General features: G+C 45.6%; 1 long non-coding RNA gene across 1 annotated transcript; it reads right to left on the reverse strand.

Annotated features, from left to right (window-relative positions):
- Positions 1-55: 55 nt before the first annotated feature.
- Positions 56-5326, reverse strand: LOC134352392 (uncharacterized). Its single transcript, XR_010019393.1, has 3 exons — positions 5236-5326; positions 4277-4573; positions 56-156 (listed from the first exon to the last, which is right to left on the reverse strand). It is a non-coding gene; the product is annotated as an uncharacterized LOC134352392 (long non-coding RNA).
- Positions 5327-22995: the final 17669 nt, after the last annotated feature.

The following is a 22995-nucleotide window of genomic DNA, read 5'->3' on the forward strand; positions in this document are numbered from 1 at the left end:
AACAAGATATTTATCCAATGCCTTGATTGTTTCAGAGTTGAGTTGCACCACCGTCTGGTATGGGAGCTCCAGTGAACAGGATTGGGAAAAGCAGCATCGTTGTAGTCTCAACCAGTTCCATCATGGGCACTTACCCTCTGAATTATGATTCTGGTTCTGAAAACAAGGGGGAGACCTTTAAGTGGGAGGCAGTGTTTAAAACAGCAACCTTAATTCGTGAATCAACAAACAGATGGAAGCTCAGGAAAACAGCTCAGAAAATCCCTGTCTGAGAAGGTGGCGAAAGCAGATACCAGCTCAAAATGGAATAAAGATATACAAGGATGTCATGCTGGGGCTTTATAAGGCACTGGTAAAGCCTCACTGGGGGTATTGTGAACTGTTTGATGCCCCTATTTAAGAAAGGATGTGCTGAATTGGAAAAGGTTCAGAGGAGGTTCGTGAGAATGATTCCAGGAATGAAAGGGTGACCATATGAGAACCGATTGATGGCTCTGAGCCTGTACTCACTGAAGAAGAATCTCATTGAAACCTATGGAATATTGAACGGCCTAGATAGAGTGAATATAGAGAGGATATTCCTATAGTGCAGGTGTCTAGGATCAGAGGGCACAGCCGGACGTTCATTTGGAACGGAGACAAGGAGGTGGCAAATCTGAGGAATTTGTTGCCACAGATGGCTGTGAAGGCCAAGTCACTGGGTATACTTAAGGTAGAGATTGATAGATTCTTGATTAGTCAGGGCATGAAGGGTTACAGGGAGAAAACAGGAGATTGGGACTGAGAGGGAAATGGATTAACCATGATGAAATGGTGCAGCAGACTCGATGGGCCAAATGGCCTAATTCTGCTCTTACGTCTTATGGTCTTATCAGGATGAGTACTTGAATTGCCAAGGGGCAGGCAACTGTAGACCACATGCTGGTGTATGAGGTTAGAATAGATGGTGGTTAATAGTTGGCATGGATTTGGTGGGTGAAAGCCCCATTTCTGTGTTGTATCACTCAGAATCAGAATCAAAATTCGGCTTATTGTCACTGACTTATGTCGTGAAATTTGTTGCTTTGTCAGCAGTACATTGTAATACATTAAAATACTTTAAGTTACAATAAGAAATATAAAAAATAAACCAGTAGTGCAAAACAAAAAGAGCAAGATAGTAAGGTAGTGTTCATGGGTTCATGGTCCGTTCAGAAATCTGATGGCAGAGAGAAGAAGCTGTTCCTGAACCGTCGAGCTGTTGCTAAAACAGAAACCTGTCCCTCCAGGCCCCTGCACCCTCCTCTCTGATGGTAGTAATGAGAAGAGGGCATGTCCTAGGTGGTGAGGGTCATTAATTATGGAGCATCTCTGCTCCATCTGCCTAAAGCCCAGCCTCCTGGTGGTCCAACATTTTAATTCTGATTCCCATTCCCATTCCGATATGTCGGTCAATGGCTTCCTCTTGCCCCAAGATGAGGCCACCCTCAGGGTGGAGGAGCAACACCTTATCTCCAAACCAATGGCTTGAATATTGATTTCTCCTTCCAGTTTAAAAAAAAATTCCCTTCCTCTCCCATTTCTTATTCCCCAGCTTTTCTCACCTGCTCGTCATCCCCCGCCCTCAACTGGTGCCCCTTCTCCTTCCCTTTCTCCTATGGCCCACTCTCCTCTCCTATCAGGTTCCTTCCTCCCCAGCCCTCTACCTTTCCCACCCACCTGGCTCCACCCATCACCTTCCAGCTATCCTCCTTCCCCTCCACCCACTTTTTAATTCTGATGCCTTTTCCCTTCCTTTCCAGTCCTGAAGAAGGATCTCACCCCAAAATGTTGACTGTTCATTTCCATAGATGCTGCCTGACCTGATGAGTTCCTTCAGCGTTTTATGTTCGCAGCTTAAGTATGGACATTGCCATTTAAAGATGTCCACAATGGTGGGGAAGCTCAAATCTCTTCCTGGCCAATGTTTCTCCTTAACTCTGCTATTGTGTCCAATCCCGAAACCCTGTGGAATGCCCACACTCACCTACTTTGGACCTCCTGCTGCGCTTTGGAATGAATTATCACCATTGGCAGCTGTACCTTCAGTTGCTAAAGATCTAAACTCTCGATTCCCTCTCACATTAAAAGCCAAGCTGAGGACAAGGATCAGTATTTGTCTCCATATACATTCACATGTATTATAAATTAGCTCTGGTCTGTTGGTCAGACTGCAATATGCAAGAACAAAACAGCATTCAACAATAATAGAGAATAAAGAATTCTATAAAAAAAGTAAAGTTAGAAGTTAAAGTTCGGATGTGGAATAAAATGCCCATAAATCATAAACACCAGTATATATTTACAATGTAAACAGCATTATAAAAATGGTTTAAAGTGTTTACAGTACAATGGAGTGATGGGGGTAATAGACAGAGGTGGGGGGAGGGGTGGCTAACTAAAATGGTGATCAGATTAACCACCTGGTAGAAGAAACTTTTAAGGTGGCATGAAGTTTTTGCTTTAATAGCCCTATAATGCATTCTAGAAGGGAGCTTCTGCAGGGTGGGTAGTGTCTGCAATGATTTTTTCTGCTTGCTTCTTTGTTCTGGATGCTGTGATGGTAGGCTGCAGCCAATGTTCTTATCTGCTGACCTGACAGTTCGTTATCATTTTTGTATATTGTGACAGGATGCTGCACCAGACCAGACAGTAAAAGAGTTATGAGTCATCATGTTGAATTTTATGGGTATGGAGTAATGTGAGGTATCTCATGGTCAAGAATATGTATCATATTCTTGGTTGTTATGAGGTTATGTCACAGCCATGTTTACAGAACAGGATATGAAACCACTGAAGCAAAAAAAATCTGCAGATGCTGCAACTCTGAAACAAAATCATAAAATGCCAGAAACACTCAGCAATTCAGGTAGCATTTGCGCAGTCAGCTTTTCAGGCCAATAATCCTTCATAAGAAATCAACTACTTCTGAAGTCTAGCCGGAGAAGTGATCACTGAGGGTAACACACACAATATGCTTTCCATGGCAGTAGAGGAGAGCACGGACAGACATGGCAGAATGGGAATGGGAGGTCAACTTCAACTGGGTGATCCTGCCTTTAGTCAGCGCAAAGGTGCTCGACACAATGGTTCACCCAATCTATGATGAGTAGAGGAGTATCAGTAGAAATTGAGTACCAGTGTAGAGGAGGCCATACCAGGAGCATTAGATACAAGAGGTGACCCCAAAGGCCTCAATAGTAGAGTAGGTAGATTTCCTTCCCTAGAGCATCTTGAGTTAGGTGTCTTCTTACACCAGCGTAGTTTCACAATCTCTGATGCTAGGTTTGAATTGTAGTTATTGATTATTTAATTGGTTGAACCCAATTTCCTCATTTGCTGCCTTGGGATTTGAAATCTGTGTTTTACCCATCTAATTTCTGAATTCTTGTCCTGAAGAAGGGTCTCGGCCTGAAATGTCAACTATTTGTTCTTTTCCATAGATGCTGCCTGACATATACATAGAACATAGAAATCTACAGCACATTACAGGCCCTTCGGCCCACAATGTTGTGCCAACATGTAACCGACTCTAGAAATTGTCTAGAATTTCCCTACTGCATAGCCCCCTATTTTTCTAAGCTCCATGTACCTATCCAAGAGTCTCTTAAAAGACCCTATTGTATCCGCCTCCACCACTGCCGGCGGTGGTGCATTCCACGCACCTACCGTACTCTGTGTGAGAGGACTTACCCCTAACATCCCCTCGGTACCTATTTCCAGGGGGAGAGGAGGGAGGGGGAGCGAACATCGACTCAGACCATGAGAGGCCTGCGTCAGGCATTTTCATGCCTCACAAGGTGCAGATTGGAAGTCTGTGTGGGGCGCCACTCCTCGCATGGACACTAGAGCAATGTGTGGTTAAGTGCCTTGCTCAAGGACACAAACACGCTGCCACAGCTGAGGCTCGAACTAGCGACCTTCAGATCACTAGACGAATGCCTTAACCACTTGGTCGTGTGCCCAACAACCTATTTCCAGGCACCTTAAAACTATGCCCCCTCGTGTTAGCTATTTCAACCCTGGGAACACGCCTCTGGCTATCCCCACGATCCTCACTGCTGAGTTCCTCCGGCATTGTGTGTGTGTGTATGTGTTGTTCTGAATTCTTAGTCTGGTAACATAACTACGACATTACCTGAACTTGCGCGTGTGTGTAACATGTATGAGGATTGTAAACCCAGCCAGCTCCATCACAGAGACTAGCCTCCCCAACATCGAGGGCATCTTCAAAAGGTACGCCAGCAGCTGTACATACTTCATTTGGATGTTGAGGAGATTTGGTATATCATCAGGGACGCCGGCAAATTTCTATAGATACACCGCGGAGAGCGTTCTGACTGGGTGCACCACTGTCTGGTATGGAGGCTCCAATGCACGGGATCGAAAAATGTTGCAGAGGGTTGTAGGCTCCGTGATGATCTCTAGCCTTCACATCATCGAGGACATCTTCAAAAGGCTGTGCCTCAAGGAGGAGGCATCCATCATTGAGGATGCTCACCCCTCAGGACATGCTGTCTGCTCATGACTACCATCAGGGAGCAGGTTCAGGAGCCTGAAGACAAACACCCAACATTTTAGGAAAAACTTCGACATCAGATTTCTGAACGGCTCATGAACACACTGTCTCATATTTTGCACTACTAATTTAATTTAAAATGTATATTTATTATTGTAATTTATAGTTTATTTATGTATTGTACTGCCGCTGCAAAAATAGTTACCGTGATATATGTCAGTGACATTAAACCTGATTCTGAACGCATGAACTCTCTTTAGTGCTCTCTTTTTGCACTACTTAAAAAAAAATTTCTTATAGCAACTAATCGTGTTTTTACATACTGTACTACTGCTGCAAAACGACATACGTGGTTCAGTGATAAACATGGTAAGGGATTCATTCAACGGTTACGGGGAGAAAGAGGTTGGGGTTGAGACGGCTAGTAAATCAGCCATGATGGAATGGCGGAGCAGACTCGATGGGCCAAATGGCCTAATTCAGCTTCTATATCTTATGGTCTTATAGTAAACCTGATTTTTCTCATTCAGTGAAGACAGGGAACTAGAGGGTGGGAGAAAAACCTGGAGCATTTCCTGGCAACAGCTAAGCTTTGCCGATGAGTATTTTAATGACAGAGCTCCTGAACTCAACGCGAAGCACCGTGGCGGGTCAGGGGAAGTAGCAAAAAAAAACTCAAACGCTGTTACATTACAAACCCAACAAAGGTCTCCTCGGCAGTTTGGCGCGTTGCCCTGTTCTGCACCTTCGTTACTCAGAAAGCATGAATGAGCCAGAGAGTGGTTTCGCTTCCTGCGTGTGTGTGTTAAGTAAACATAGCGCGAGAAAGCAATTAGTATTTTCTGCAAACACTGTTAATGTTTGGCCTCTACAATCATGGAAAAAAAGGGTCCCCACGTGACTGCTCGGGCTTCTGCCTTGAATGGTTGCTGGGTAAACTTATCGCCATTCACCTATCGCTGTGAACTTGGATATGAATGGAGAACGAGACAGTCAGGGCTGTCAGTGATTGGCTGCTTGCAGGCTCTCTCTTTTTCATTCACTCGTCATCCTATTCAACAAGAAGCCTGCCCTGAGCCATGAATTACATCTGCTAGGGAATCCTATTCACTGACACACCTGCAATAATTGAAACTACTTTGTCAAGAACGGCAATATAAAACCCGCCATCAAATTTCTGAACGGACAATGAACACTACCTTACAAAGTTTTGCTCTCTTTTTGCATTTCTCATTTAATTACACACACACACACGCGAATTACTGCAATTTAATATATTGCACCGTACTGTTTTCGCAAAACATTAAATTTCATATGCCAGGGATATTAAATCTGATTCTGATAGTCACTGGAAAGGTAAAGGCAGCTTTCTGGGCTGCTGTTTTCGCTTCAAATGCTGGCTTTTGACGATCCAGCGAAACATCCCGCTATTGTAAAATTTATGTGAATGATTTACAATCCGTAAGCGAGGACAAGGTAACCTCGCTAAGGAGATAAGCTTCAGTGAACCGCATTCGCTCTGTGGTGCTGCTTTCTGTGAATGGGAGGTATCCGGCATTATGAATCGGGCGGCATGAATGAAATTGCAAAGACGCTCTCACAAGGCGGTACAACATGTTCATAAACAGCGGCCGTTCCAGCAGCTTTTAACAAAGCAGAGACAGTGGAGTCGTGCAGACATTGAAGGGACGGTTCTTCGAAGGCTTTGTTTTGCATTTCTTACGTCCCTTGCTCAATAGCGATCAATCAATTATTATTCGCTGGAGTAACACATACAAAATGCTGGTGGAACTCAGCAGGTCAGGCAACATCCATGGAAAGGAATAAAGAATCGAGACTCTTTATCGGGACTCCAGCATCCGCAGAATCTCTTTGTCTTTAACGTTATTCGCCGTATAGATTTACACGTATTGGAAATATGCTGTGTAGCTACACGTAACAAAAACATTCAACAATTATAGTACATAGCACAAAGACTAATATAATACACAGTTAGAAGTATAGATGTGGAATACAATGTGCATAAACAGAATCCGAATCAGGTTTATTATCACCGGCGTGTGACGTGAAATTTGTTGATTTAACAGCAGCAGTTCAATGCAGTACATAGATATCAGAAACAGCTTTTATATCACGGGCATATGTCGTGAAATCTGTCGTGAATTCGCGGTGGCAGTACAGTGCAATACAGAATAAGCTATAAATTACTATAAGAAATATATTTTTAAAAAATTAAATTAAACAAGTAGTGCAAAAAGAAAGCAAAAACAGTGATGTGGGGTTCACGGTTCATTTGATGTCGGAGGGGATGAAGCTGTTGCTAAAACGTTGAGTGTGTGTTCAGTCTCCTGTACCTCCACCTTGACGGTAGTAATGAGAGAGCATGTCCTGACCTGCATGTATTTACAATGCAAAAAGCTTTATAAAAAGTGGTTTAAAGTGTTTACAGTGCAGTGACTGAGGTAATAGATAGAGAGGGTGGGGAGCCTAATTGGAATGGTTGATCAGATTAATTGCTTCTGTACATACCTATGTAAATTATACATTTACATACATTTGACTTTCAAACTTACAGAAATAATATAATGTATTTTATCCAACTAGAGGACATGGGTTTAAGGTGAGAGGGAGGGGATTTAGAAGACCTCTACTGACAGGAGAAGGTACTGCATTATAAGAACCAGGACTGTGAGGCTGGGTAATGTCAGGCCTGTCCTGCTGATACCTCCCAGCCTACACATGCAGGCACCTCCCAGTTTCCTCCCAGTCAATGGGATTCACCTGGAGATAGTGATCACAATTCTATCTCCTTTACCATAGCATTGGAGAGGGATAGGAACAGACAGGTTAGGAAAGCGTCCAATTGGAGTAATGAGGCTATCGGGCAGGAACTTGGAACCATAAACTGGGAACAGATGTTCTCAGGGAAATGTACAGAAGAAATGTGGCAAATGTTCAGGGGATATTTGCGTGGAGTTCTGCATAGGTACATTACAATGAGACAGGGAAAGGGTGGTAGGGTACAGGAACCATGGTGTACAAAGGCTGTTGTAAATCTAATCAAGAAGAAAAGAAGAGCTAACCAAAGGTTCAAAAAAAAATGTAATGATAGAGATGTAAAAGATTATAAGGCTAGCAGGAAGGAGCTTAAGAAAGAAACTAGGAGAGCCAGAAGAGACCATGAGAAGGCCTTGGCGGACAGGATTAAGGAAAACCCAAGGCATTCTACAGGTATGTAAAGAGCAAAAGGATAAGACGTGAGAGAATAGGATCAATCAAGTGTGACAGTGGAAAAGTGTATATGGAACTGGAGGGGACAGCAGAGGTACTTAATGAGTACTTTGCTTCAGTATTCGCTATGGAAAAGGATCTTGGTGATTGTAGGGATGACTTACAGTGGACTGAAAAGCTTGAGCATGTAGATATTAAGAAAGAGGATGTGCTGAAGCTTTTAGAAAGCATCAAGCTGGGTAAGTCACCCAGGACCGGATGAGATGTACCCCAGTCTACTGTGGGAGGCGAGGGAGGAGATTGCTGAGCCTCTGGCGATGATCTTTGCATCATCAATGGGGACAGGAGAGGTTCTGGAGGATTGGAGGGTTGCAGGTATTGTTCCATTATTCAAGAAAAGGAGTAGAGATAGCCCAGGCAATTATAGACCAGTGAGTCTTACTTCAATGGTTGGTAAGTTGATGGAGAAGATCCTGAGAGGCAGGATTTATGAACAGTTGGAAAGGCATAATATGATTAGAATAGTCAGCATGACTTTGTGAAAGGCAGATCATGCCTTACAAGCCTGATTGAATTTTTTGAGGATGTGACTAAACACATTGATGAAGGTAGAGCACTAGATGTAGTGTATATGGATTTCAGCAAGGCATTTAATAAGGTACCTCATGCAAGGCTTATTGAGAAAGTAAGGAGGCATGGGATCCAAGGGGACCGTGCTTTGTGGATCCAGAACTGGCTTGCCCACAGAAGGCAAAGAGTGGTTGTAGATGGGTCATATTCTGCATGGAGATTGGTCACTGGTGGTGTGCCTCAGGGATCTGTTCTGGGACCCCTACTTTTCATAATTTTTATAAATGACCTGGATGAAGATGTGGAAAGAGGGGTTAGTAAATTTGCTAATGACACAAAGGTCGGGGGTGTTGTGGATAGTGTGGAGGGCTGTCAGAGGTTACAGTGGGACATTGATAGGATGCAAAACTGGACTGAGAAGTGGCAGATGGAGTTCAACCCAGATAAGTGTGAGGTGGTTCATTTTGGTAGGTCAAATATGATGACAGAATATAGTATTGTGGTAAGACTCTTGGCAGTGTGGAGGATCAGAGGGATCTTGGGGTCTGAGTCCATAGGACAATCAAAGCTGCTGTGCAAGTTGACTCTGTGGTTGAGAAAGCATACGGTATATTGGCCTTCATCAATCATGGGATTGAGTTTAGGAGCTGGGAGGTAATGTTGCAGCTATATAGGACCCTGGTCAGGCCCCAGTTGGAGTACTGTGCTCGGTTTTGGTTGCCTCACTACAGGAAAGATGTGGAAACCATAGAAAGGGTGCAGAGGAGATTTAGAGGATGTTGCCTGGATTGGGGAGCATGCCTTATGAGAATTGATTGAGTGACCTCGGCCTTTTTTCCTTGGAGCGATGGAGGATGAGAGGTGACCTGATAGAGGTGTATAAGATGATGAGAGGCATTGATCGTGATGATAGTCAGGGGCCTTTTCCCAGGGCTGAAATGGCTAGCATGAGAGGGCACAGTTTTAAGGTGCTTGGAGATAACTACAGAGGAGATGTCAGGGGTATGTTTTTTATGCAGAGAGTGGTGAGTGTGTGGAATGGGCTGCCAGCGGCAGTGGTGGAGGTGGATACGATAGGTTCTTTTAAGAGACTCCTGGACAGCTACATGGAGCTTAGAAAAATGGAAGGCTATGGGTAACCCAAGGTAATTTCTAAGGTAAGGACATGTTTGGCACAGCTTTGTGGGCTGAAGGGCCTGTATTGTGCTGTAGGTTTTCTATGTTTTTATGTTTCTTTGCAACTCCTTCCAGGCTCATCAGCTGCAGCCTATTTAACCCCAGCTCTCATCCACAGTCCTTGTTCCCTCATCATACAAGCCGGCCTGAACACATTGCTCCTAGCTTTCACTCTCCCAGCCTAAAGCCTACTGTGTTGCCTGTTGTGTTTAGTTTCAGTTCTTTTTTGTTTTGTAGCCCCTCGTGACTTGTTATTTCATGGTCTATTATTAAAGTTATTGTTCACCGCTAAATCTTCACCGTCTCTGCTGCTCTACATTTGGGTCCAGCCTCGGCTGTTTCCTGACAGGTTGAATGACCACTGATTGATCCAACAGAGTCGGGTTACCTAAAGGAAGTTGTCTGCCAACATGAGCACACGATCCAGAAGCAGCAGGAAACTGCTGACCACCCGTCCGCCACTTTCATTCAACTCTCTGCCTCGCTGCAGCAGCTCTGAGCCAGTCAACCCTACTCTCTCTGAGCTCCAGTTTCCCGTTCCCAAACACTTTGACCCATCTCCAACACAGTGCCGCAACTTTCTGGCCCAGTGTGTCTCACAACTCCATCTCCAGCCACCTCTGTATGCTATGGACCAGACCAAGATTACCTTCCTCACCTCTCTCTTGACTGGTCAAGCTTTGACCTGGGTCACTGCTAACTGGGACAATAAAGCCACCATTTGCAATGAATATGAAGATGTTGCCACTGAGATGTGTTGGGATTTCAACCATACAGGAATTGGAAGGGAGGCAGCAGATCTGACACTTCACCTGCATCACGGCTGACGCCCTGTGCTGGACTTACTGTGGAATTCAGGACCCTCGTGGCAGAGTACAGCTGGAATGTGGAAGCGCTGCTGGCCTATTTCCATCATGGCCTCGCCGAGCACCTGAGAGACGAGCTGTCTACCCAGGGGATGCCCACTGACCTCGAAATCCTCTTCTCTCTGGCTCTCCATTTTGACAAATATCTTATGGAATGACCATCGAGATCATCAGCCAGAACCCCAGTTCCATTCCCAGAACCATCTCAGGCTGCAGGACCCCGATCACCAAAGCCTCTAGAACCCATGCGGTTAGGGAGAGCTCGCTTAATGTGCTTTGAGCGTGAGTGTTAGCGAAGAAGCACGTTACTGTGGAGCAACCAACCACCAACGTATCAAACGCCACTGGGTTTGGGAAACGGTGCCTCCAGGTAAGATGAGGGGCCTTCTATCTGGCAATATCTCCCCAGCTTTTCATTCTAGCATAATGGCCCATTTCTCTCTGTCCTCCTCCACAGTCCACAGCTCCAGGCACACAGGAGACTCTGATGGATTCCACTGCAGGAGACATTTTGGATCGGACTCTGTGCTTGGACTCCCTACCGAACCTATATTATTTCTGACCCCATTCAACGTCACGGCCATTGACGGACATTCCTTGGAGTCTGGAATAGTCAGAGCACTCTCGCAGCCTGTGCACATGACTGTCGGAGAGCCCTACAAGTCCATCCAATTCCTTATGATTGATTCGCCCAATGGTCCACTCATTTTGAGTTACCCATGGCTCTCCACTCACAACCCTCACTTTGCCTGATCATCCAATTCACTGCTGAACTGGGGACCCACCTGCTGGACCTCTTACCAGCAACCTCTGTTGACTTCACTCTGTAAGTCTATGGAGACGGAGGAAACCTCAACCTCACCAAACCCCCACAGGAATACCATGACCTAGCCATTGAGTTTAGTGAAAAGGAGGCCAGCGCCATACTACTGCACAGACCACACAACTGCACAATTATTTCCTCCCCGGCACCACTCCTCCCAGAGATTGCCTTTAGTCCTTCTCCCGTCCTGAGACATAAGCCATCAATGACTACATTGCTGAGGTGCATTGCATGGCTTCATTCGAACATCCCAGTCCCCAGCTGGTGCCGGATTCTTCTCCGTCAAAAAGAAAGACGGCGGCCTTTGTCCCTGCATTGATTACCATGGACCCAACAAAATCACCATTAAGAATCACTACCCTCTCTTCTAAATGTATAGCACAATTGAAGTACTCTGCAGGACCCAGATCTTCACCAAGCTGAATCTATGGAGTGCGTACAATCTGATCCGCATTTTCCAGGGGGACGAGTGGAGATGGTGTTCATAACATCCACTGGCCCCCATGAATACTTGGTGAAGCTTTTTGGACTTTCCAATGGTCAAGCCATTTTCCAAGCCTTTGCTAATGAGATCTTCGGAGACATGCCATGTACATATATGTTCGTCTACCTCAACGACATCCTCATCTTCTGCAAGAACTCCCCAAGACTACATCTGCCACGGCCATTCAGTCCTTCAGTGTCTCCTGAAAAAAACAACTCTACTGCAGGTTAGAAAAATGCCAGTTCCACACCCCAGTCATTTCCTTCCCAGTATGTACTTTTACCCCAAGGCATAACATGGACCCAGAGAAAGTGAGCACCATCATTGAATGGCTCCAACTGCACACCCTTAAACTGCTACAGCCTTTCCTGGGCTTGTCCAACTTCTACTGCTGCTTCATCAAAAACTGCAGCCAAATCGCCACTCTTCCCACCTCCCTCACCACGTCATCTACCTTGTGGTAACCTGGGTTGCACACTTTTGAGGAGATCAACAGGCACTTCACTGCCGCTCCCATTCTCCGCCATCGAACCCCTCCGGACCTTTTGTGGTAGAGGTGGATAGGTGGACGCATCTGACATGGGTTCTGGGGCCATCCTCTCCCAGCAAGGACTGGACAGGAAGGCACACGCTTGTGCCTTCTTCTTGCGTAAGTTCAACCCTACACTGCGCTATAATGGAGTAGGAGGCAAGGATGTACTCATTAGTAAGTGAGCCTCAGAGGAATATAGACCTTGGCTGATGGGAACCATGAGCCCTTTCTGATCTGGACTGACCAGCAGAACCTGGTATCCATACAACTGACCCACCAACTCATCCCATGTCAGAGTCGCTGGGCGCTGTTCTTCGGACAATTCAACATCACCATCTCCTACCAAGAACACAAAGGTGGATGTCCTGTCAGAAGAGTTTGGCCCAGCCGAATTGCGGACCGACACTCATCCTTATCATGCCATCTTCTCAGATGCTTACCCCGATTATCTGGGTCCTTGAGAACAAGATCCGCCAGGCCCCACAACATGGGCCTGCTCCGGCCAACACACCTGACAACTGCATGTACATGCTGGCCGCCATGTGCTCTGGTGCACTCCAGTGGACCCAGTCCTCATCACTCTCCAATCATCCAGGGGGACGGCGGACCCTGGATTTCTGCAATGCCAGTTCTGGTGGCCCACCATGATCATAGACGTATGTCAGTTCGTCGCTGCCTGCCCTCAATGTGGGAATTCCTCCAACCAGCTGTCCTCTGGGTTCCTGTGGCCCCTGCCAGTCCCTCAACGCCCGTGGTCCCACATTACCATGGATTTCATCACAGGTCTGCACCTTCAAATGGGACCATGGTGATCATGACTGGTTCTCCAATGTGGCCCACTTCATCACTGTCCCCAACCTTCTATGAGCTGCTGAGGCAGTGGACCTGGTTCTCCAACATGTAACTCACATGTTACCGTGGACAGGGTGTTCAGTACCTGGTCAATGGGGAAGGATAGGGCTTGGGTGCTGTCCAGTTACACCTTGGATCCATTGCTCATCAATGAGTTCCTCCAGACCCATCCAGGTCATCCTGGGCTGTGGGGAGGGGAGCTATCAGGCCTGTTCCTGCTGACATCTCCCAGCCTGCACATGCAGGCACCTCCCCAGTCTTTCCCAGCTGACTGGATTCACCTGCCGCACATTCCAAACTCATCACCGGCAACACACATCAAAGTTGCTGGGGAACTCAGCAGGCCAGGCAGCATCTCTAGGAAGAGGTACAGTCAACGTTTTGGGCTGAGACCCTTCATCAGGACTAACTGAAGGAAGAGTTAGTAAGAGATTTGAAAGTGGGAGGGGGAGGGGGAGATCCAAAATGATAGGAGAAGACAGGAGGGGGAGGGATGGAGCCAAGAGCTGGACAGTTGACTGGCAAAAGGGATATGAGAGAATCATGGGACAGGAGGCCCACGGAGAAAGAAAAGGGGGAGGAGGGGAAACCCAGAGGATGGGTATAGTGAGAGGGACAGAGGGAGAAAAAGGAGAGAGAGAGAAAGAATGTATGTATATAAATAAATAATGGATGGGGTACGAGGGGGAGGTGGGGCATTAGTGGAAGTTTGAGAGGTCAATGTTCATGCCATCAGGTTGGAGACTACCCAGGCGCAATATAAGGTGTTGTTCCTCCAACCTGAGTGTGGCTTCATTTTTACAATAGAGGAGGCCGTGGATAGGCATATCAGATGGGAATGGGACGTGGAATTAAAATGTGTGACCACTAGCAGATCCTGCTTGCTCTGGTGGACAGAGCATAGGTGTTCAGCAAAACGATCTCCCAGTCTGCGTTGGGTCTCGCCAATGTATAGAAGGCCGCATCAGGAGCACTGGACGCAGTATACCACCCCAGCCGACTGCAGCCTATTTAAGCCCAGTTCTCATCGACAGTCCGTGTTCACTCATCAAGCCAGCTGGCCTCAGCCACTTGTTCCTAGCCTTCACTCACCCTGCCTAAAGTTTACCTTCCTCCTGTTGTGTTTAGTTTCTGTTCTCTCTTGTTTTGTAGTCCCACTAGGCTTGTTATTTCATGGTCTATTATTAAAGTTATTGTTCACCACTAAATCATTTCCGCTGCTCTGCTTTTGGGTCAAGCCTCCTCGACATTTCCTGACAGGTACAGCTTCTTCCACCAGGCTGTGAGACTTCTGAACACCCTACTACCAGCTAATAGAACTTTATTCCTTCGAGTGTAGAAGAATGAGGGAGGATTTGATAGAGGTTTACAAAATTATGAGGGGTATAGACAGAGTAAATGCGAGTAGGCTCTTTCCACTTAGATTAGGAGAGAAATACGAGAGGACATGGCTTTAGGGTGAAAGGGGAAAGGTTTAGGGGGAAATTCTTCACTCAGAGAGTGGTGTGAGTGTGGAACGAGCTGCCATCTGGCGTGGTAAATGCGGGCTCACTCTTAAGTTTCAAGAATAAATTGGATAGGTGCATGGATGGGAGAGGTCTGGAGGGTTATGGACTGGGTGCAGGTCAATAGGACTAGCGGAATAATGTTTCGGCACAGACTAGAAGGGCTGAATGGCTTGTTTTCTGTGCTGTAGTGTTCTATGGTTCTGATACACATTATTTATGACAGTGCCTCTTTCTGGTGTTGTTATAGCATTATACTAACCATCACACTACTGTGCTACCACAAGTTGGCTTGGTTGACTAGGACACACCTTGGTTAGCATGGATGAGTTGGGCTGAAGGGCCTGTTTCTGTGCTGTATGACTCCATGATTCTATGATAGCCAGGAGAAAGAAGTTGCACATTGATATTGTACCCCATATGTCCCAGATCACTGTGTAGCTGTGGTAATGGCTAATATCAATAATAAGAGCAATTTCCATTTCATGTAACAAATGTCCACAGGCAATGACTTTATGAAACAAAAACGAATTTCAAAATTGCTAAGAAATGCTAAATCAACTAAACCTACGTATCTGATTTAGATAATCAGTGACGTCAACACGAGGGTTGACACAGTAGTGTAGTGGTTAGCATTATGCTTTACAGTGCCAGGTGTAAGATTGTTGTTTGACTCCTGCTACTGCCCGCAAGGAGTTTGTACATTCTCCCTGCGACTCCGTGTGTTTCCACTGGAAGTGCTCCGGTTTCCTCCCACATTCCAAAATGTACAGCTTAGGGATAATGAGTCGGCACTGGAAGCATGGCAACTCTTGCTGGCTGCCCAGCACAGTCCTCACTGATTTGATCTGCCGCAAACAATGCATTTCACTGTTCCCTTCAACATATATGCAACAAATAGAGCTAATCACCTTTTATCTTGGAGATGACCTGGGCAGTGAAACCAACGCTTGGTTTTCAGGCTTTGAGCAGAGCTTTATAGAGGGGGAAGTGGTTTTACATAAAACATAAGAACATAAGAACTAGGAGCAGGAGTAGGCCATCTGGCCCATCGAGCCTGCCCCGCCATTCAATAAGATCATGGCTGATCTGTCCATAAACTCAGCTCCATCTACCTGCCTTTTCCCCATAACCCTTAGTTCCCTTACTATGTAAAAAACTATCTAACTGTTTCTTAAATGTATCTAGTGAGGAAGCCTCAACTGCTTCCCTGGGCAGAGAGTTCCACAGATTCACCACAGTGAATTCACCATTTTCGGCTGGGAGTTTGTTGGCCGTGGGCTTGGCAGACGATACTACTGGGGTGATCAGAGGCTGGAATTAAAAGAGTTCATTCAATTCAACACATACAAATGCTGAAGGAACTCAGTAGGTCAGGCAGCACTTACACAGGGGAATAAACATTCCACATTTCACACCAAAAGCCTACAGATGCTGCCTGACCTGCTGAGTTCCTCCAGCGTTCACTATGTGTGTTGCTCAAGATGTTGGGCATCTGCAGAATTCCTTTGCAGAATCAAAGTGTTCCTGGGCTGAAGGATGTAATGGAAGCAAGAAAGATAGGCCCATAGATAAGAATTTTAAAATCAGCTCATTGTAATTGGAAGGGTGAAGGGTGAATGAGACCCAAAAGCAAAATCTTCTTAGAGAAATAGAATTATACAGCCCAAACTAGCCTTTGCAGACCAAATGTCCATCCAAGTTAGTTTACATTGGCTCTTCTAAACACTTCTCATCCTATCCATGTACCTGTCTTCGGATTCAGATTTGCATTTACCGCCAACACAAGCTGAGGGTGAGGTTTGGGCAGCCCGCAAGTGTCGCCACACATTCTGGCGCCAACACAGTATGCCCACCATCTTCAGCAGAACAACACAGGCACCAGCAACAACAACAAAACAAAACAAGATAACGACAGCAACACGAGCCCCTTTCACAACCTCCTACCCATCCACTGAGACAGACAGACAGGTCTCCAACCCCAGGACAGGATGTCTCCCGACTTCCAGTCCTTGGTCCTGGACTCTCAGCTTGTAGACTTCGGGCCTCCAACTTTGGACTTCATCAACCCCCGATATCAAGCCCAGGACTCACCAATCATGGGGTTAACCTTAGTAAATGTCATAATAATGAACCATTGACCAATGAATAGATTAGTATTGGAATTGGTTTATTATTGTCACATGTATTAAGATACAATGAAAAGTTTGTCATACAGATCAGATCATTACACAGTTAACTGAGGTAGAACAAGGTAAAACAATAACAGAGAATACAGAGTAATGGCTACAGAGAAGGTGCTGTGCAGGTAAACAATTAGGTACAAGATCATAATGCAGTAGATTGTGAGGTCACGAATCCATCTTGTCATACTACGGAACAATTAAACAGTCTTATTTTTGGCATCCATTAGTCTCGTGAGACCATGGCTTTGCGCCTTGGAAGGTTTCCAGGGCGCAGGCCTGGACAAGGTTGTATGGAAGACGGGTAGTTGCCCATGCTGCAAGTCTCCCCTCTCCACGCCACTGATGTTGTCCAAGGGAAGGGCATTATGACCCATACAGCTTGGCACTGGTGTCATCGCAGAGCAATGTGTGGTTAAGTGCCTTGCTCAAGGACACAACACGCTGCCTCAGCCAAGGCTCAAACTAACGACCTTCAGATCACTAGACAAACGCCTTAACCACTTGGCCACGCGCCAACACTAATAGTCTTAATACAAAGGGATAGAAGCCGTTCTTGACCTGGTGGTATCTTCTGCCCAATGAGAGTAGAGAGAAGAGAAAATGTCTGCGGTGGGAGGGATAGTGGGCGAGAAATAGGAGGGTCCATCATACTGCTCGAATCAGACCGGACTGTCTGCACTCTTTTAATGAGTGAATAATTTTTGTTCTAGTAGTGACAGACATCTGACAGACAAACATCAATTGCAGCGTTCTGTTCCATCTAATGTTTATGGCAGCAATACTGAGAGAATGCTGAACTGACAGATGGGTAGAATTCAGAGATGGGTCTATATACTGTCAGAGGGACAGTACTGAGGGAGTGTCACACTGTCAGATGGACAGTACTGAGGGAGTGTTGCACTGTCAGAGGGACAGTACTGATGGAGTGGCACACTGTCAGAGGGACAGTACTGATGGAGTGTCACCCTGTCAGAGAGACAGTACAGATGGAGTGTCACACTGCCAGAGGGGCAGTGTTGAGGAATGCCGTACTGTCAGACCAACAATACTGAGGGAGTGTCTCACTGTCAGAGGGACAGTACTGAGGGAGTGTTTCACTGTCAGAGGGACAGTACTGAGGGAGTGTTGCACTGTCAGAGGGACAGTACTGAGGGAGTGTCTCACCGTCAGAGGGGTAGTGTTGAGGAATGCCGTACTGTCAGACCAACAATACTGAGGGAGTGTCTCACTGTCAGAGGGACAGTACTGAGGGAGTGTTGCACTGTCAGAGGGACAGTACTGAGGGAGTGTCTCACTGTCAGAGGGGTAGTGTTGAGGAATGCCGCACTGTCAGACCAACAATACTGAGGGAGTGTCACACCGTCAGAGGGACAGTACTGAGGGAGTGTCTCACTGTCAGAGGGACAGTACTGAGGGAGTGTCACACCGCCAGGGGGACAGTACTGAGGGAGTGTCACACCGTCAGGGGGACAGTACTGAGGGAGTGTCACACTGTCCGAGGGACAGTACTGAGGGAGTGTCGCACTGTCAGAGGGACAGTACTGAGAGAGTATCGCACTGTCAGAGAGACAGTACTGAGGGAGTGTCACACCGTCAGGGGGACAGTACTGAGGGAGTGTCACACTGTCAGAGGGACAGTACTGAGGGAGTATCGCACTGTCAGAGGGACAGTACTGAGGGTGTGTCACACTGTCCGAGGGACAGTACTGATGGAGTGTCTCACTGTCAGAGGGACAGTACTGAGGGAGTGTTGCACTGTCAGAGGGACGGTACTGAGGGAGTATCGCACTGTCAGAGAGACAGCACTGAGGGAGTGTCTCATTGTCAGGGGTCCGTACTGAGGGTTAGGTACACTATTAGAGATGAAATATTGTGGGAGTACTGTACATTTGGCAAGATAACACTGATGACCACCAGAAGGGAGTACTGAGAAGTAGATTGCACTACTCAGGCGCAGTGCTGACCTTTAACCTGACTGCTGTCATTTAGGAAGAAGGCAAATGTAAATGTCAATTCCCATGTGATGCCAATTAGTAGTCGACCGGATGTTTCACATAGCCTCGGTTAGTGACTCAGCTTCCTGCGAGTCTGTGGGAAAAAGACAACGTTAACAAGCTGATGTAGACAGGAATCAAAGTCTACTTCCCGTGTGTGGGCGTGGAGTGCGTTCTGGGGTTTGGAGACATACTTAGCCACTGCTGCAAAGAAAGGAAACCATGCATTTCTACTGGGTTTACCCGTGGCACTTCTTGGCTTCTCTGGACCACTGCCAGTTCTGTGATGCAGCAGTCACAGAAAGCTGTTTTGTACTTAGTTCTGTGTATTCTCTGTGGCCACTTTATTAGGTACACCTGCTTGTTAATGCAAATATCTAATCAGCCAATCTTGTGGCAAGAACTCAGTGCATAAAAGCATACAGACATGGTCAAGAGGTTCAGCTGTTTTTCAGATCAAACACCAGAATAGGGACAAAATGTGATCTAAGTAACTTTGACCGTGGAATAATTATAATTATTGGAACCAGATGGGGTGGTTTGAGTATCTCAAAAACTGCTGATCCCCTGGGATTTTCATGCACAACAGTCTCTAGAATTTACAGAGAATGGTGCAAAAAACTAAAGACATCCAATGAACGGCTGTTCTGTGATTGAAACGGCTTGTCAATGAGAGAGGATGAGGAGAATGGCTAGACTGTTTGAAGCTGACTGGATCTTCATACCCAGGAACTTAAACATCAGAATCAGAATCAGAATCAGGTTCATTATCACCGGCATGTGGTGTGAAATTTGTGAATTTAGCAGCAGCAGTTCAATGCAATACATAATATAGAAGAGAAAAAATAAAAATAGTAATAATAAATAAATAGATTACAGTATACATATATTGAATAGATTAAAAATCTTGCAAAAAACAGAAATACTATATATTTTGAAAAACACCGAGGTAGTGTCCAAAGCTTCAATATCCATTTAGGAATCAGTTGGCAGAAGGGAAGAAACTGTTCCTGAATCACTGATTCAGGCTTCTGTACCTCCTACCTGATGGTAACAGTGAGAAAAGGGCGTGCCCTGGGTGCTGTAGGTCCTTAATAATGGATGCTGTCTTTCTGAGAAACCACTCCCTGAAGACGCCCTGGGTATTTTGTAGGTTAGTACCCAAGATGGAGCTGACTAGATTTACAAGCCTCTGGAATTTCCTTCGGTCCTGTGCAGTAGCACCCCCCCCCCCCTATACTAGACAGTGATGCAGCCTGTCAGAATGCTCTCCATGCTACATTTATAGAAGTTTTTGAGCGTATTTATTGACATGCCAAACTCCTAATGAAGTATAGTCGCTGTCTTACCTTCTTTATAATTGCATTGATATGTTGGGTCCAGGTTAGATCTTCAGAGATCTTGACACCCAAGAACTTGAAGCTGCTCACTCTTTCCACTTCTGATCCTTCTGTGAGGATTGGTATGTGTTCCTTCATCTTACCCTTCCTGAAGTCCACAAACAGCTCTTTCGTCTTACTGACGTTGAGTGCCAGGTTGTTGCTGCGGCACCATTCCACTAGTTGGCATATCTCACTCCTGTACACCCTCTCGTCACTGTCTGAGATTCTACCAACAATGGTTCTACCATCAACAAATTTACAGATGGTATTTGAGCTATAACTAGCCACACAGTCATGTGTATACAGAGAGTAGAGCAGTGGGCTAAGCACACACCCCTGAGGTGCACCAGTGTTGATCATCAGTGAGGAGGATATGTTATCACTAATCCGCACAGTTTGTGGTCTTCTGGTTAGGAAGTCGAGGATCCAGTTGCAGAGAGAGGTACAGAGGCCCAGGTTCTGCAACTTCTCAATTAGTATTGTGGGAATGTAGGTATTAAATGCTGAGCTATAGTCCATGAACAGCATCCTGACATAGGCGTTTGTGTTGTCCAGGTGGTCTAAAGCCATGTGAAGAGCGATTGAGATTGCATCTGCCATTGACTTATTGTGGCGATAGGCAAATTGCAATGGGTCCAGGTCCTTGCTGAGGCAGGAGTTCAGTCTAGTCATGACCAACCTCTCAAAGCATTTCATCATAGATTACAACAGTGGTGTGCTGAAGACCATCTATGTATGCATAATACGTCGAACCCTGAAGTGAATGGGCTACAGCAACAAAAGATCTCAAATGTACATTCAGTGGCTACTTTATTAGGTACAGGAGGTGCCTAGTAAAGTGTCCGCTGAGTATATGGCCTGGTCATTTGCCTAGGAACACTAAAGAAAAATGTGGATTCTTTCAACCTGAAAGAAAATATGAATATAATGGGAATTAAACACAGAAAGTTAGCATTGCGGGTTCTACAAGTAATCAAGAAGGTAAATGGAAATTTTTAAAAACTACAGGGAGATCATGATTAGCTAGGTAAACGGACTGAGGAATAGCAAATGGCTTTCAGTTCAGATAAGTACGAGGTGTGCTCCCCACCATTGAACACATTTACAAGGAGCGTTGTCGGAAGAAAGCACAGTCCATGATCACAGACCCCAACCACCCAGGACATGCTCTCAACTCACCGCTGCCATCTGGAAGGAGATACAGCAGCCTTAGTTCCCACACCACCAGGTTCAGAAATAATTATTATCCCTCAACCATTAGGCTTTTGAACCAGATGGGATCACTTGCATATCAGTGAAATGTTCCCACAACCTATGGACTCACTTTCCAGGACTCTTCATCTCACTTTCTCAATACTTATTGCTTATTTATTTATTATTATTATTTTGTTAGCTTTTTTTTCCTTTGTGTTTACTTTATTTGCCCACAAGAATGTAGATCTCAGGTTGTATATGGCGTCATATACGTACTTTCATAATAAATTTTACTTTACTCTGGGAAGTCAAACCAGGGTAGGACTTACACATTAAATGGTAGAGCCCCAGGAAGTGTGATTGAACAGAGAGACCTATGTCATTTGGTCTCAATAATAGTGGATTAGTGTAAGTGGGTGATTGCTATAACTGGCCTGGTATTGAAAACACCAATGTCCATGAACAGAAAAGCCTCCAAAACATAGTAGATACAGCCTAGTCCATCAAAGAAAAAGCTCTCCCCACCGGCATTGAGGACATCTTTATCGAGCGTTGCCACAAGAAAGCAGCATCGATCATCAGGGACCCCCACCATCCAGGCCATGCTCTCTTCTCACTGCTGCCATCAGGAAGGGGGTACAAGAGTCTTAGGTCCCACACCACCAGGTTCAGGAACAGTTATTACATAACATTACAATGATCAGGCTCCTGAACCAGCGTGGGTAACTTCACTCACCTCAACACTGAACTGATTCCACAATCTATAGACTCACTTCCAAGGACTCCACAGCTCATGTTCTCAATGTTAATTATACATTTATCTATCTATCTATCTATTTATTATTTATTTAGTCTTTGCACATTGGTTGTTCATCCGTCTTTGGAGTTTTTCATTGATTCTATTGTATTTCTTTGTTATACAGTGAATGCCCATGAGAAAATGAATCTCAGTATATGGTGACATATATGTACTTTGATAGTAAATTTACTTTGATCTTTGTTGGTCAGTAGGGACACAGTGGTCTGAAAGGCCTGTTTCTATGGTGTTTCTTGCAATGACTCTCTGTCCTGAGGCACTGCATATAAGAAGAGGTAGTTCAGCAAGGGTTCCCTTGGTTCATTCCTTATTTATGAATTTGGTCTATACTTGGTGGAGATTAGAAGAACAAGAGGCGATCTTATCCTTTGGTGAGGAACTTCGGACTAGGAGACATGGCTTTAGAGCAATGCTCATATACTTAAGACTGATAAGGAGGAATTTCTTCTCTTAGAGAGCATTGTAAATCTTTGGAGCTCTGTGTTCTAGAGAGCCGTGGATGCTGAACCACTGAATATATTGACGGCCCAGGAGGGGTTTTTGGTCTATAGGGGGCGTCCGTCCGCTGGGGGCTGGATGACGAAGATGGACTGTGCTGGGGCTGGAGGACTGTGAAAGTGCCTGGGATGGCGGGTGCTAGGGAGGAATACTGTAGGTCTTGCTTTGCTGCTGTTTGTTCCGCCAAGCATAATGGGCGTGCCATGCTGGCGCTGGAACGTGTGGCAATACTTGCTGGCTGCCCCAGCACACCCGCGGTTAATGCAAATGGCACATTTCACTGTACACCTGATAAATAAATCTGAAGCTTGAGATCTTGAGTTGGTCCTCAAGTCTGCATCACCATTC

This window comes from Mobula hypostoma, chromosome 9 (genome assembly GCF_963921235.1).
Source record: "Mobula hypostoma chromosome 9, sMobHyp1.1, whole genome shotgun sequence".
NCBI classification, from domain to species: domain Eukaryota; kingdom Metazoa; phylum Chordata; class Chondrichthyes; order Myliobatiformes; family Myliobatidae; genus Mobula; species Mobula hypostoma.